Genomic DNA, 14,518 nt, shown 5'->3' on the forward strand with positions numbered 1-14,518 from the left:
AGCAGCTTCCAGGCAGCTATCATTCTGTGCAGAAAAAATGCCTTGCAAATCTCATTTAAGCTTTCACCCTCTCACATCAAACTTATGAACTATAAATGTTTGACACTATTTCCCTGGGAAATAGACTCTGACCATCTACCCTATCTATGCCTTTCATAACCATTCCATTTCCATCTGTATTTCACCGATGAGTACACTGGGATGTGTTTCTGCAACTCTTAATTATTAATGCTTGGAAGATTTTCCTGTATTTTGCAGTCGGAATTGTCATGACAACTAAAAGCGACTGGAATTTTGACTGGCCAGGCACCGTAGAATAATATTCCTAGCAATTGCCCATGTGTTTGAAACTGGAGAATATAGAATTTGTGGCAGGTATCTTATGTCCTTGGAACCATATCACAGTCTGTGTGTTTGAAGAGGAAAGATTAATAATTTGGCAGGTAGCAACTTCAATTTTCAGTCCTACATTTATTGATAATTTTTTACTTCGATAAAGTACAAATGAAATGAACACTGCTTAATGCATTTCATTAGTAATTCCAGCAGTAAATTTGTATAGATTGTGATCTTGGCAAGATACGTTGCTCCACACTTTAGTTTTAATCACGCAAAGACAAATTTATTGGGCTGGATTAAATTACTGTGCATTTAGATACTCTCAGGTGGTTTTAACCACATCAAAATTCATAACATAATTTTAATACTTAGGACTCTGCCATTGATTAGCTTGCAGTTTATAGTAGCAATTTAAAAAATGTTTGAGTGTAAGCTTTACAATGTACATTTTTGATCACATCATTGTTTTACTTTTTTGGGAGGGATGGAGGGAGGATGGAGAAATGTAAGGTGTCAAGAAAAGAAATTGCATTTTTAATAAATTTTATTGCGACTGTTACAAAAAGTATTGCAGCAGGAAATTCCTATGTGAGATTTGAAAATGTGTTTAATAAAGATGTTAATTCTGTACTTAATAAGGAATGTATAATATTGTTTAAATTATAATTAATTATCCTACTATTAAGCTGTATGTATTTGTACCTTTACAGGCTGAGGAGAGCAATTGACAAATAATATTGAGTAGCTTTATGATGTAGTTCAGAATCTTGGCTTTAGCACAGATATTTTGGCTTTGGCATTGTCTGTTACATCATTTTTATTCTGCATTTAAACACCGAGTCCTGATATATTTACACTAATAATTTTGTAAGTGCGTGGAATGCAAATAAAGGATGTAGAATATTGAAATGAAAGTGGAGTTATTGATAAACTTAACAGCAGGATACGGATTCTTGAAAAGCCAGTTCCTACCAGGCGTTCAGACAGGCTGATGGTCAGGTGTGAGGATACAACAGCAGCAAAGGGTGTGGATCTTTGCATACAATCTTCAGGAATCTGGATGCAGAAGGAGAGGTTGACCATCAAGTCACATAGCAAAGCTACGCCTTGTGTAAAGGGTGAGTGAGATTAACAATTTCGAAACAAAAATTTGACTTTGTCAGAATGAGGAGAGAGGGGGCAATGTGCATGAAGAGAGTGTAGTATGATAGAAGGAAGCAAAATAGGGTCTTGTGACAGAGGGATACTTGGTGACGTATTATATCAGGCTTTGAGCCCTAGTTCTAGTTCTTGACAAAGCATTTTATTATATGATATCCTGGACCCTGGAAACTTATGAAGCAGTTATTAGTTTTAAATGGACTATTCCCTTATGTTGTGAGAGCCCAACTTCAAGATTCAAGATTGTATAATGTTATATGCTGTACACATGTGTAAAGAGAATGAAATAAATGTTACTCCAGATCTGATGCTACACAAAAAAACACAAAAGATATATAACTCAATAATAATAATAATAATAAACCGATTTGGAAAATTCACAAAGAAAAAGAAGAACTGAAATAACAAATTTCAGAAAACATTATGTACATTCAAATGTGCTTAGATTAATGCTACCTAGGGCAGAAGGGTGAAAAGGAATAAGAGACATTAAGAATCTACACAGCAATCAGATAAATCTTCTAAAAATATACTTTCATCAACAAAAACAGGAATCAGCACTCCACACAAGCATGTACGATTTTGAGAAAACGTATACACCACTAAACTTAAATGAGACTACAACCCAGAAAAATGAAGACACTGTCACTATTGAAGAAAAAGTTAACTAGTGGAAGAGCATGACCCTTCGTGGAAGATATCCCTACGATCTGAGCAGACTAGATTTTGACAAGGAATTGTCGAATACCTGGCTCGGAATTGGAGACCTCTTCCCAGAAACAAAGTTGTTATCTTAGACTTATAGTTACAGATCTCATATCAGCCAACTTTGTAGACAATAGACAGTAGGTGCAGGAATAGGCCATTCAGCCTTTCTAGCCAGCACCACCATTCACTGTGATCATGGCTGATCATACACAATCAGTACCCCGTTCCTGCCCTCTCCCCATATCCCTTGACCCCGCTATCTATAAGAGCTCTATCTAACTCTCTCTTGAATGCATCCAGAGACTTGGCCTCCACTGCCTTCTGGGGCAGAGCATTCCACATATCCACCACTCTCTGGGTGAAAAAGTTTTTCCACATCAGTGTTTCATTTGTATCAGTGAAGAAGCAAATTACTTCAAAATAAAGAGGCAAGTCGTGTCATATTTACTATGATATGCACAGTAGAGAGCATCCTAACAAACTGCATCACTGCTTGATACAGAAACACACTGTGGTGGACAGGAAGACTCTGGCAATACAGGACCAGGTGGTTAACACAAAAAATGATCAAAAATGCATAATAAAAGACCAACATATTCAAGATGATAAACATAGAAAATGCTGAGGAAAAACCAGAAACAATCCAACACATTGCAGGATCCTGTAGCAGCTACGTTTAACACAATCTGATTGCACAGGCACAATCAAGTGGCAAACCTCATTCAGCAAAAGCTTGCTTTAAAATACAAACTCATAAATGAAATCACACTTTACCATATATTCAAGCCTGATCTAGTATTAAGTGTTGGAATACCACAAATTATATTATGACCAATCAGTTATTACAGATACGATAATCCATAATAACCGTCAGGATATAATTATACAGGATAAATCAGCAAGACAACTTATTTAATAGATATAGCCATTCTAAATGCACACAACTTACGGAAATTAGTAAGTGAAAAACACCAGAAAAATGCTAAATTAAAAGAGAAAATTGAAAGACTTTGGAACATGAACAAGGATTATATTGTCCCGATTAGTAATATCTACAATTGGTGTCATCCCAAAGGCACTTGAAAAAGGCATTGAACAATTAGAGCTACACAGCTCTGTGTAAATATCTAGAAAGCCAGAGTACTAGACACTACTAGAATAGTCCGAAAGTTCCTAACAATTGACAAATGTGTGTGCTTGGCTATGTCCGTACCTCAAGGTCTTCACAGCTTGAGCTGAGAAAAAAATAAATAATAATAAAAATGGCAATAAATATAAATACATAAGATAGCTTGTATAAATAAATTGATTAATTGAATGTCCATAAAGTGATGCTAGGCTATACATAAGGTGACTGATATGAAATAAAAAAGTAGTGGTGGTGTTGGTGGGTGGAGGTGTTGATCAGCCTTACTACTTGGGGAAAGTAAAGGTTTTTGAATCTAGTGGGGCTGGTGTGATTGCTATGTAGCCTCCTCCCTGATGGGAATAGGACAAACAGTCCATGAGCAGGGTTTGTGGGATCCTTTTTTGATACCTTTCAGTAGATGTCCTTGGTGCCAGTGATGTGTTGGGCAGTTTTGATTACCTGTTGTAGAGTCTTCCTGTCCACCACCATGTGTTTCTGTGTCAAGCAATGATGCAGCTTGTTAGGATGCTCTTCATTGTGTATATCTTAGTAAATTTGACTTGCCTCTGTATTTTGAAGTAATTTGCTTCATTAGCATCTTTACTGATACAAAGTTGGTCGATATGCGATATGTAACTATAAGTCTATAAACTAACAGCTTTGTTCAATCAGACTTTCTCCTGCCCATCATATCAGCATTAATATCAAAGCTAAAATTGTTAAACAATTAAGAAATAATAGGATGCACATTTTGAATCAAATATACCATATTATCTTTCTTGATCATATGCAATTCAAGATTTATATTAACAATACTCTTTTGATTTCAAGCCAATGCATGTTCAAAGTCCAAGTCTTTAAACTGTTTAACATCTGAAAATTTTACTCTCCCAAAGGCCTTACAAGAATTTAATTCACTTATCTCTTTCTTGGAATTCTTTTCCCTGAACTGATATCAAAATAATTTGATCGTCAAGTTGGTATTAATGAAATACAGATTCACATTAGATTGAGTGGTGGGCTATTAAAGGAGTCCCTCAGCATTCTGGGAGGATGAAACATCTTTAGTCCTTTTCACAGAGATGAGATGCCACACTTTGTACTGCAGACTATGTCCTGAATGATTGAATTTAACTTGCTTTGATGTTAGTTTGTAATAAATATTCATAATCTAAAAGAGCATTATATTAAGATTTTTCTTAATCCTTTGTAGTTCGGTAATGTATTGAAATGTATTTTAGTAGTTCAAAAATAAACGTACTTATGCTTTTTGTCAATTTGTTGTTTAATTGAACCTTAAAGTTACTTACAAATCCATATTTCTGTGAGTAATTAATTGCATTTTTGTATCTAAGATATTTTGACAAAACTTCTTTTGGCAGTTTGATAATTCAGTATCTTTGGGACCTTGGACTAAAAAAATGTTCCACATTAGAGCACGTTACTCTTACTAATGCCTAAACACAATTTTATTTTACTTTTTAACTACTGCACAGTATAATTTCCAGTGAATTTGGTGAGTTTAAAGGAAGCAGGAAATATACAGCCATTCTGAATCTCGGCTATTTATATTTCTGTCCCCTGGTGTTACGAGCCTCAACACAAGCTCCAGCCCATAGTGAGGGCCCAGCCACACTTCAGATACCTAGTTGTGGTCCCTTGCAGTCTAGATCCCCAGACTCATGAATGAGCCAGATATGGAACCATCGGGATTGCTAAATAATCTACTGCTAGATAATCAGATATTAACTATGTAACTAAATACCTACATTTTTGAATTTATTTTCTTTTGTAAACCTTTCATTGTAATCAATGCTATTGATGGCAATCATAGAAAAGTAAATATGTGCATGTTTGTATTTTTAATGATTTTCCAAATGAAATATTTGATACTTGAATACATACTATATTTATCACATGTAAGAGAGATTTTTTTGACAAAACATGACAAATTTATTGTGGCTGGTTTTTGCAGGAAATTATTTTTGTTTTCAGTCTTCCTACTATGAAGTCATTTTGCCATTGTGTTTTGAAGAAGGGTTAAGCTTCCTTTGATTTACTGAGCTAAAGTTTCTTTAAAGTAATAGAAATGTAATTGTCATGGGCAACATTGATTCATCTAGTCCCATTGAGTCATGTACTATTACTGGTGAATCAGAATCAAAATCAAGATTATTATCACTGTGAAATTTGTTGTTTTGAGGCAGCCATTCCATGAAAAGGCATAAAATTACTATAAACTATGAAATAAATAGTGCAGAAGAAAAGGAATTAATATGACAGTATTCACAGAACTTTTAGAAATTTGATGATGGAAGGGAAGAAGCTATTGTTGAGTGTGGGTCTTGAGGCTACTGTACCACCTCCCTGATGCTCGTAAGAAGAAAAGGGCATATCTTGGATGGTAAGGGTCCTTAATGTTGGATACTTGAGGCAACCCCTCTGAAAGATGTCCGTAATGGTAGGAAGAGTTGTCCCTGTGGTGGAACTGGCTTAGGTTGCAACCTTCTGCAGTTTCTTGTGATCCTGTGCATTGGAATTTCCATACCAGGCTATGGCGCTATCATTCAGAATACTCTCCACTGTATAATTGTAGAAATTTGAAAGTCTGTGGTGACATACCAAATCTCTTAAAATTTCTAATAAATTAGAGCCACTGGAGTGCCTTCTTCATGATTGTATCACTGTGACAGATCCTTTGGAGTGCCGAGATCCAGGAACTTAAAGCTGTTTACCGTTTCCCCCCTCTGTCCCCTCAATGAGGACTGGTGTATGTCCTCCCAAATTTTTCTTTCTGAAGTCCACACTCAATTCCTTGGTCTTGCTATGTTGACTGCAAAGTTGTTGTTTGTGATTTAGCTCAACCAGTTGTACGCCTTGTTGCCATCTGAGGTGTTTGGCAGCAGCAGTAGTATAATTGACAAATTTATAAATGGTGTTTGAGTTGTGCTAAACCCACAGTCATGAGTGTGGACAGAGTGGATCGGTGGGTTAAGCACAATTCATTGAGGTGTGTCTTTCTTGATTATCAGCAAGGATAAGATGTTATCACCAATTTGTATTGATTGTGGTTTCCTGATGAGGAAGTTGAGGATCCCATTGCAAAATGAGGTACAGAGGCCTCAGGTTTAGAAGCTTGGTGACTAATACTGTGGGGTGATGGTATTGAACCATATCAATCGTGCATCCGATTGTGTCTCTAACTTCACAAAGAATTGCCCTTTTGCTCTCATGAAGCACAGGACTGCTTTGAATCAGTGGACTGGACTATATTCAGGGATTCATCTTTGAATCTGATTGAGTAGCTGCAGAAGGTTATAAATCCAATCAGCTCCATATTGGGCACTAGCCTACAAAGTACCCAGGACATCTTTAGGGAGGGGTGTCTCAGAAAGATAGCGTCCATTATTAAGGACCTCCAGCACCCAGGGCATGCCCTTTTCTCACTGTTAGCATCAGGTAGGAGGTACAGAAGCTTGAAGGCACACATTCAGTGATTCAGGAACAGCTTCTTCCCTTCTGCCATCCAATTCCTAAATGGACATTGAACCTTTGGACACTACCTCACTTATTATTAATACACAGTATTTCTGTTTTTGCACATTTTCAAAATCTATTCAATATACATAATTGATTTACTTGTTTATTTATTATGTTTTATTTTTTTCTCTCTCTGCTAGATTATGTATTGCATTGAACTGCTGCTGCTAAGTTAACATTTCATGTCTCATGCCAGTGATAATAAACCTGATTTTGATAGCCTTTTCTGTAGGTCATTGCTGGATGACTTGTAGGATTTTGGTTTGTTGGTTTGAATGCTATAGATCTAGTCCACACCATTAGTGAATCTCCTTGTTCATCCAGGACTTCTGGCTTGGGGGAAAATTAGTACGTTCTTGAAAGCATGCAGGTCAAGTCTGACAGCCATGACAAGTTCATTCAGGTCCAAAGATAAATCCCTGCCTGTGGCCCAGTCCACGGGTTTAAAGCAGTTCTGTAAGTACTGCAGCACCTTCCTTGGCCATACCCTCACTGTCCTCAGCACTGATGCTGCAGTCTTCAGTCTCTGCTTATATGCCAGGAGTAGAGGTGCAGCCAAGTGATTGCAGAATGGCAAAGTAGGTTACAGTCGAGTGTCATCCAGTGTATCTGCCAAAGGAGATCTCTGGTGATAAATCTGAACAGGAACGTAACAGAAATTTATTAATCTCGTTTGTGATTTGAAATGCACTTCATGCGGTTTTAAGTCTCTTTTTTTCCCCTTTGCTTTCATTTTGTAATGTGTTATTTCTTTGCAGTGAGAGTAGCAAATGCTGGAAATATTGAGTGGGTAAAGGGGTATTGATGGAGAGAAACAAGTAATGTTTTTAGTTGATGGTCTTCCATAACTTCTTTAGTGTTCCTAATCTGATGCATGGTAGTGCACAACCAAATTTTTGTTTCCCAGTGAATCTGTTTGCATAAAGGAAAAATATATCTGTTGTATCTGTGTGGATATCCTGATGCTTGAATGGATTTTGTTTAGAGAGGAACTACTGCATTTGAAATTTGCTGTAACTTCATGTTAAAGGTGTTTACTAAGAAATCGGATAACAGTGATTTAAGAGTGAGCTTTGGCCACTATACTGTGTTGATTTTAGAATCCTTCTGCTGATGGTCTGGAACAGTATTAGAACATGGAACAATACAGGACTGGTATGGCCTTTAGCCCACAATGTTGTGCTGACCTTTTAATATACTCCAAGATCAATTTAGGACATCCCTCCCACACACAGCTTTAGTGCCATATTTATGTTTGCTGATGACTCCACTGGCCAAGTCAAAGATGTTGACGAATGGACATTGAAAATCTGGCTGAGTGGTGCCACAACAACCTCGCATTCAATGTTAGTAAGACCATAGAGCTGATTATTGACTTCAGGAGGAGGAAACAGGAGGTCCGTGAGCCAGTCCTCATAAGAGATAAAGAGGGTCAGCAACTTCAGATCTCAGATGATCTATCCTGGGTGTAGCACCATTGTGAAGAAAGCATGGTAGTGCCTCTATTTCCTTAGAAGTTTGCAAAGATTCAGCATGACATCTAAAGCTTAGACAAACTTCTGTGGATGTGTGCTGGAGAGTATATTGACTGATTACATCACGGCCTGGTATGGAAACACCAATGCCCTTGAATGGAAAATCCTACAAGCGTTAGTGGATACACCCCAATCCATCATGGGTAAAGCCCTCCTCACCATTGTACACATCTACACAAAGTATTGTCGCAGGAAAGCAGCATGCGTCATCAAGGACCCTACCATCCAGGCCACGCTCTTTTCTTGCTGCTGCCATCTGGAAGAAAGTACAGGATCCTCAGGACCCTCACCACCAAGTTCAGGAACAATTATTACCCCTCAACCATCAGGATCTTGAATCAAAGGAGATAACTTCACTCAACTTCACTTGCCCCATCACTAAACTGTTCCCACAGCCTATGGATTCACTTTCAAGGATTTTTTTAATCTCATGGTTTTGATAGTTATTGCTGATTTATTTATTATTATTATTTTCTTTTCTTATGTATTTGCACAATTTGTTGTCTTTTGCACATTGGTTGTTTGCCTGCCCTGTTGGATGTGGTCGTTCATTGATTCTATTGTGCTTCTTGTATTTACTGTGAATGCCCAACGAAAGTTAATCTTAGTGTTATATAGGGTGACATATATGTACATTGATAATAAATTTACTTTGAACTTTAATCCACGTGCCCATCTAAGAATCTGTTAAATATCTCTTGTATCAGCCTCTGTCACTAACCCTGACAGCATGCTCCACATCAGCCCTCTATAATTTCCTCCAATCATTTTATAGAGTTACACCTTCTTGTATTAGCTATTTCTGCCTTGGGATAAAGGCAAGAATCTTTTTGAATAAAGATCTTATTGAAGCAACTTAAGTACTGTCACAATCTGTGATTTGATGAACCATTTTTCATAAATACTATCTAGCTCAAGATGTTAATCATTACAGTTCAAGATTCAAGATTGTTTAATGTCATTTCCAGCACACAAGTGTAAAGGAGAATGTAATAATTGTTTCTCTGGATCTGATGCAGCACAAACAAACACAAAAGATAAAGAATACAATAATAATAAAACACAATAAATAAAAATACATAACTATCTTATATACATTGATTCTGTGTCCATAAATGATGCTGGGTTATATGAAAGATGACTGACAGAAAATGGTAAAGTAGTGATGGGATTAGTGGGTGGGTGGAGATGTTGAGCCTTACTGCTTGGTGAAAATAACTGCTTTTGAGTCTGGTAGGCCTGGCATGGATACTCCTTGACAGGAGTAGGGCAAACCATGAGCAGGGTAGGTGGGATTCTTCATGATGATACTGCTCCTTTTCCGGCACCTTTCTACATATATATCCTTGATGACGGGTAGGCTTGTATTGGTGATGCATTTTGACTACCCGTTATAGAGCTTTCCTGTCTGCTGTAGTGTGCAGTTTCCAGAACAAACAGTGATGCAGCTTGTCAGAATGTTCTCTACTGCACACCTGTAGAATTAATCCTCAAAATCAGGATCAGCCTGAAGACTTAAAGTTGGGGTCTTCCAATATGGGAATAGTATTTTGTTAATACACAGCAGTTTCTGGGTGAAACTGAACTTGGATTTGGTAGAACAAAATAGTATAAGCGAGCAAGAATGGCAGTCAATTAGTAATGAGATGAAGGTGCAGATTTCCATTTGGGGGATAAAATAATGAGTTTGTAGCCAGTGAACTGAATGTATTTACCAAAATGAGATACAGTACCCTTAAAACTTCAACCAGAATGTAAAAACAATTGCTGTGATACTGATGTGTTAATCGGGAATGAAACTGTACATGGCTGGTAGCACAAAATGGAAAAACAAATTGGCAATTTATTTTATGGATTCCCTAGTGTAATTTTTGTTGATTTCACAGAAGAGGTGGCCAGGCAATAGAGTAAGCACAGGCTGCTTATTAGCCTTTACCTATTTTGATCCACCTGATCCAAGCTCTGAGTGAAACTGGCCGCCTTGTGCATTATTAAAGCACCAAATGTGTGGGTGGCATGAATCTGCATTTATCAAGATAATAACACACTTGAAATTTCAAATCAGGAAATAAAAGTGTTTACAAGATTGAGGAAAAATTACTCATGTGGTTTCTGTTAGTCTGCAATGTGTTTTGATATTCACAAGTTGTAGTTTGCTCTTGTGTGCTACGCTTGTATTCTGGAAAATGATGCTGGAGAGGTAGCTATGGGGGACAAGGAACTGGCAGATGAACTGAATAAGTATTTTGCATCAGTCTTCACTGTGAAAGACACTAGCAGTATGGTAGAAATTCTAGGTGTCAGGGGTCATGAAGTGTGTGAAGTTACCATTAGCAGAGAGAAGATTCTTGGTAAACTGAAAAGTCTGAAGGTAGAAAAGTCATCTGGACCAGATGGTGTACACCCCAGGGTTCAGAAAGTGGTAGCTGAAGAGATTGTGGCGGTATTAGTAATGATCTTTCAAGAATCTCAAGATTGTGGAATGGTTCTGGAAGCTTAGAAAATTGCAAATGTCACTCCATTCTTGAAGAAGGGAGAGAGGCAGAAGAAATTCACTGGAATTTAGAAGATTGAGGGGGGATCTTATTGAAACGTATAAAATTCTAAAGGGATTGGACAGGCTAGATGCAGGAAGATTGTTTCCGATGTTGGGTGAGTCCAGAATGAGGGGTCACAGTTTAAGGATAAAGGGGAAGCCTTTTAGGACTGAGATGAGGAAAAACTTCTTCACACAGAGAGTGGTGAATCTGTGGAATTCTCTGCCACAGGAAACAGTTGAGGCCGGTTCATTGGGTATATTTAAGAGGAAGTTAGATGTGGCCCTTGTGGCTAAAGGGATCAGGGAGTATGGAGAGAATGCAGGTACAGGGTTCTGAGTTGGATGATCAGCCATGATCATACTGAATGGCGGTGCAGTTTCGAAGGGCCGAATGGCCTACTCCTGCACCTATTTTCTGTGTTTCTATGTAAAGGAAACTACAGGCCAGTTAGTCTGACCTCCGTGGTTGGGAAGATGTTAGAGTCGATTACAGTGAATGAGGTCTCGGGGTGCTTGGAGGCACATGGTGAAACAGGCCGTAGCATGGTTTCCTCAAGAGAAAAATCTTGCCTGACAAATCTGTTGGAATTGTTTGAAGAAATAATAAGCTGAATAGACAAAGGAGAATCGGTTGGTGTTGTGTACTTGGATTTTCAGAAGGCCTTTGACAAGGTACCACACATTATGCTGCCAAACTAGCTACAAGCTCATAGTATTACAGGAAAGATCCCAGCATGGATAAAGCAGGAGGCAAAGAGTAGGAATAAAGGGAGCCTTTTCTAGTTGGTTCTTGGTGACTAATGGTGTCTCCCAGGGATCTGTGTTGGGACTGATTCTTGTTATGTTACATGTCAATGATTTGGGTGATGGAGTTGATGGTTTTGTTGCAGAGTTTGCAGACAATATGAACGTATGTGGCAGGACAGGTGATTTTTAAGAATTAGAGGGGCTACAAAAGAGCTTAGGTTAGGAGAATAGCAAAGAAGTGGCAGATGGACTACAGTATAGGGAAATGTACGCTTGTGCACTTTGGCAGCAGAAGTGAAACAGTTGGCTGTTTTCTAAAATGGAAAGAAAATACGAAAAACTGAATTGCAAAGGGATTTGGGAGGCCTTATGCAAGATTCCTCAAAAATTAATTTTCAGGTTCAGTCTGTGGTGAGGAAGGCAAATGCGATTTTAGCATTCATTGCAAGAGGAGTAGAATATAAAGTCAAGGATGTAACGTTGAAACCTTAAAAAGCACATGTGAGGCCTCACTTGGAGTAATGTGAGCAGTTTTGGGCCCCTTATCTTTGAAAGGATATGCTGAAACTGGAGAAGGTTCAAAGGAGGTTGATGAAAATTATACCAGAATTGAATGGCTTGTCATATGAAGAGTGTTTGATTGATTGATTCCTGGGATGGCAGGACTTTCATATGAAGAAAGACTGGATCGACTAGGCTTATACTCACTGGAATTTAGGAGATTGAAGGGGGATCTTATTGAAACGTATAAAATTCTAAAGGGATTGGACAGGCTAGATGCAGGAAGACTGTTTCCGATGTTGGGTGAGTCCAGAATGAGGGGTCACAGTTTAAGGATAAAGGGGAAGCCTTTTAGGACCGAGATGAGGAAAAACTTCTTCACACAGAGAGTGGTGAATCTGTGGAATTCTCTGCCACAGGAAACAGTTGAGGCCGGTTCATTGGGTATATTTAAGAGCAAGTTAGATATGGCCCTTGTGGCTAAAGGGATCAGGGGGTATGGAGAGAAAGCAGGTACAGGGTTCTGAGTTGGAGCCATGATCATACTGAATGGTGGTGCAGGCTCGAAGGGCCGAATGGCCTACTCTTGCACCTATTTTCTATGTTTCTATGATGGCTCTTTGTAGGTATTCACTAGAATTCAGAGGAAAGGTGGGGGGGGGGTGACCTCAGTGAAACTTAACACATGTTGAAAGGCCTTGATTGAGTGGATGTGGAGAGGATGTTTCCTGTGGTGGGAGAGTCTAAGACCAGAGGACATAGCCTCAAAATAGAAGGGTATCCTTTTTAGAAAAGAGGTGAAGAGGAAATCCTTTAGCCAGAGAATGGTGAATTTGTGGAATTCTTTGGCACAGGCAACTGTGGGGGCCAAGTTAGAGAATTATGCTGAGGAATGGCAAATGGATATCAGTGGTGATGCATTTTTAGAAAGTCACATCAGCATGAGACTTATACTATGAATGGTACTGCAGAGAGTGCAATGAAACAAAAGGATCAGAAGTACAAGTACATAGCTGATTAAAAGCTGTGTCGCATGTAGACAGGGTGTTGCAAAAGATGTTTAATATGCTGGCCTTAATCAGGGCACTGAATATAGAAGTTGGGACATAATTTTGCAGTGGGACAAGTTTGAAGCCATACTTGGGAGTACCATGTACAACTTTGGTTACCCTATGGTAAAAGACATGGTTAAAATGGAAAGTGTGCATATAAAATTTATTAGGACCAGAGGGCCTGAGTTATAGGAAGAGGTTGACTAGCCAAGGTCTTTATTCCTTGAAACGTAGAGGAATAAGGGGCAAACTTAAAGAAGTGTTTAAATTATGTGAGGCATAGATAAGTCTTTTCCCTAGGGTAGGGGACTACAAAGGTAGGGGCATAGATTTAGGATTGGAGGGGAAATATTTAAAAAAAAACACCTGGGAAGCAACTTTTCATGCAGAAAGTGGTGAATATATTGGAATAAGGTGCCAGAAAGTGGTTGACGCAAGTAAGAGATGCTTAGGAAATTGGGAGAAGCTTGGTGGATGCCATGTTCAGCATGGACTTGTTGAGCCAAGGGGACTGTATCCATACTGTATTGCTCTATGACTCTAAGTGGCAATACTTCAAGAGTTGACGATAGTTCATTCCTTTCTAAGTTATAAATCTTTATTACTGCTAAACAAGACCTCTGGTACTCAAATTTCACTGTTTTAAATGAGGTACCTCAATCCTTGACATTTTAACTGTTGTTTGAAACTTAAATTTTCTGACTTCTATTCCCACCTACCACATCCTTCATAACCTCTTTTTGATTTCTATTGATACTAAATTAAATATTTTAAAATTCTGCTTCCTGGTTAGTGTCTCTTATTCAATGAGGATTCCTCAGCTTGATTGATTGAGACAATATTGTTACCCAGTTCTCCCAGGTCCTAGATCCTTTTGAAGGAGTCATGCCATTTTAGATCTTTCCATGATGTTAAATTTCAGGTAATAAAACCTGAACCTGAAGTCTCAGAATTAAGAGCATTATTAGTTGAATTGAGCTCACTCTTAACTACTCCTTACATTAATTTTACTACTTAATATTGCAGAGTCTCTTGTGTCTAATCTTTGAATGTAATTTAGGTTTGATCACAACCCAAATGCAGAAATTGTCTTACCGATGTGGATGTGATTTCTACAAATTAAATTTTGTGAAGGTAAAATCAATGTTTTTAAAACCATGCAGAAACAGAGGAAAATAATGCATTTACCTTCATACAAGAAAATCGGCCATAAACATGCTGTGTTGATTGTTCTTTGTATAGTTCTTAGAACTTGAAATTCAACATT

The 14,518-nt window shown here is 38.1% G+C and overlaps 1 protein-coding gene across 6 annotated transcripts in view; it reads left to right on the forward strand.

Annotated features, from left to right (window-relative positions):
- The window catches only part of LOC140730612 (serine/threonine-protein kinase PAK 5-like), a 225,643-nt gene that overhangs the window by 66,194 nt on the left and 144,931 nt on the right, over positions 1 to 14,518 (forward strand). The window contains exon 1 of one of the 6 annotated variants that reach the window (XM_073051303.1): positions 378 to 443. The exons of the other annotated variants lie outside the window; for them this stretch is intronic. The gene's annotated coding sequence lies outside the window, so the exon portion shown is untranslated. Of the gene's footprint in view, positions 1 to 377; positions 444 to 14,518 lie in introns of those variants that run through there. 6 annotated transcript variants of the gene reach the window in all.

The sequence above is a fragment of the Hemitrygon akajei genome, chromosome 7 (genome assembly GCF_048418815.1).
Source record: "Hemitrygon akajei chromosome 7, sHemAka1.3, whole genome shotgun sequence".
NCBI classification, from domain to species: Eukaryota; Metazoa; Chordata; class Chondrichthyes; order Myliobatiformes; family Dasyatidae; genus Hemitrygon; species Hemitrygon akajei.